This window comes from Paroedura picta, unplaced genomic scaffold (assembly GCF_049243985.1).
Source record: "Paroedura picta isolate Pp20150507F unplaced genomic scaffold, Ppicta_v3.0 Ppicta_v3_sca27, whole genome shotgun sequence".
In the NCBI taxonomy this organism is placed as follows: Eukaryota; Metazoa; Chordata; class Lepidosauria; order Squamata; family Gekkonidae; genus Paroedura; species Paroedura picta.
Window position 1 is genome coordinate 294,201 of NW_027518624.1, and position 2,500 is coordinate 296,700.

Genomic DNA, 2,500 nt, shown 5'->3' on the forward strand with positions numbered 1-2,500 from the left:
CTGACCCGGCGCCGCCGGAAGTCGGTCGACCTGGCCTCCGTGTTTGGTTTCCCGTAGGCCCGCCTCCCCCCCCCCCCGCCCCGGGCCCGCTTCCTCTTTCCCCGCCCCGCCCCGCCCGCGCCGGGACGCGGCAGACCTGGGCTCGGACTTGTGTCCTGCAGGGGGCTGGGAGTCCCCGTCCGACCCTGTGATTCTACAGCTCTCCGGCGAACTGTTTCTCTCTCCGTCCCCCCCTGTTGATGCGCAAAGGCTCGGGACCGGTCAAGTCAGCAACCTTTTACTGGCACAGAGTATGTTATAAGACAATATATAAAATAGGTTTTGAAATTTTCGACAAAATAACAGGATAGGCCACGGGGGCTACGTGACCGACCGGATCTTGAAATTATTAAATGAACTAGAACGGACAAGGTACAAGGTTGGCGGCATATTATAAAAAGCGTCTTTGCTAAAACTCTGGCAACCGGAGTGGCTGCCTCTGGGGGGGGGGGGGGGGCCTTTGTCGGGGAGCCGAAATGGCAAGGTTTACTTACAGAAGGCTTGTTTCCCAGCAAAGCGACAAAGCTGTCGTCCCGACACTGCTCGTACAAGGGGCAATGTGCGAGACAGAGTCAGGGCAGCCAGGAGTCTCGCATGGCATGGCGTGGGATGCGGCGGAATCTTCCCTCGAGGGGAAAGCGTTCGTTCGTGCCAGGAGAAAAGCTCTTCTCGGGGTGGGGGGGTGGGGGGTGGGACATCGAGGGGATGCAAATACGTAGACGCAAATATTTCTCTGCGTAGCGATGCCAAAGAATGCTGCTGAGGCTCCTTCCGACCGGCTGTGGCGTCGAGGTCATTAACCGGCCGGGGGAGGGGGGGTAGAACGGGGCGCCGGGGCTTGGCTGGCGGCGAGGAGAGGAAGGCCGAGGGGTGGAACGTGCGTGTGCGGCGTGGGAGGTCGCGGTGGCGTGGCGACGAACGAGGGCACGGGTGCGGAGGCGTGGTTCGTCCGGAGCCTGCGGCTCGGAACGTTCGTCCGCGAGGTGCGGCCGTGAAGGCCGGACCGCGCGGTTTGGAATGTTCGCCGAGCGTGGGAGAGAGACGACCGGCCTTTGGGAACCGTGGCCGCAGGTGAGCTTTCCGGAGCGAAGACTGGGGACTCTTCCCTTGAGTGAATTATTTCGTCTCGTTTCATCAATGTGCCAGGGGTCTCCAAGGACACGGCGGGCGCTAGGGCTCGGCAGTCGGGAAGAGGAAGGCGAGCAGTTTTCCGGACCGTAAGGGTTGAGTGCTGTGCACCGCAGTCTCGACCTTAGCGGGGTTTTTATACGTATACATATACGTATACGTCTTTGTTTTGAAAACAAAGATCACGGCATCCGGCCCTCTCAATTCCTGGCAAATAGAAGGGGAAGAAACGGAGATAGTGACAGATTTTATTTTCCCGGGCTCCAAGATCACTGCAGATGGGGACTGCAGCAAAGAAATTAAAAGCTGTGGCAAATCTAGACAGCATCCTAAAAAGCAGAGACATCACCCTGCCAACAAAAGTGCGTTTAGTCAAGGCTATGGTCTTCCCAGTTGCAATGTATGGCTGCGAAAGTTGGACCGCAAGGAAGGCCGAGCGTCAAAGAATTGAGGCTTTTGAACTCTGGTGCCGGAGAAGACTCTTGCGAGTCCCTTGGACTGCAAGGCGAACAAACCGGTCAGTCCTAGAGGAGATCAGCCCTGACTGCTCTTTAGAAGGCCAGGCCCTGAAGATGAAACTCAAATATTTTGGCCACCTCATGAGAAGGAAGGACTCCCTGGAGAAGAGCCTAATGCTGGGAGAGATCGAGGGCAAAAGAAGAAGGGGACGACAGAGAATGAGGTGGCTGGATGGAGTCACTGAAGCGGTAGGTGCAAACTTAAATGGACTCCGGGGAATGGTAGAGGACAGGAAGGCCTGGAGGATCATTGTCCGTGGGGTCGCGATGGGTCGGACACATAACAACAACAACAGCATACATATACGTATACACATACATACACACATACGGGCTTTTTTTCCCCACTTGCCAGGCCAAGGTCGAAAAGAGTCATAGAATCATAGAGTTGGAAGGGGCCATACAGGCCATCCGGTCCAACCCCCTGCTCGATGCAGGATTAGCCCTAAGCATCCTAAAGCATCCAAGAAAAGGGTGCATCCGACCTTTGCTTGAAGACTGCCAGTGAGGGGGAGCTCACCGCCTCCTTAGGCAGCCTGTTCCACTGCTGAACTACTCTGACTGTGAAAGTTTTTCCCCTGATATCTAGCCTATATCGTTGTACTTGAACCCATTACTGCGTGTCCTCTCCTCTGCAGCCAACAGAAACAGCATCCTGCCCTCCTCTAAGTGACAACCTTTCAAATACTTAAAGAGGGCTATCGTGTCCCCTCTCGACCTCCTTTTCTCCAGGCTGAACATTCCCAAGTCCCTCAACCCGTCTTCACAGGCCCCGGATCATCCTCGTCGCCCTCCTCTGTACCCTTTCAATTTTA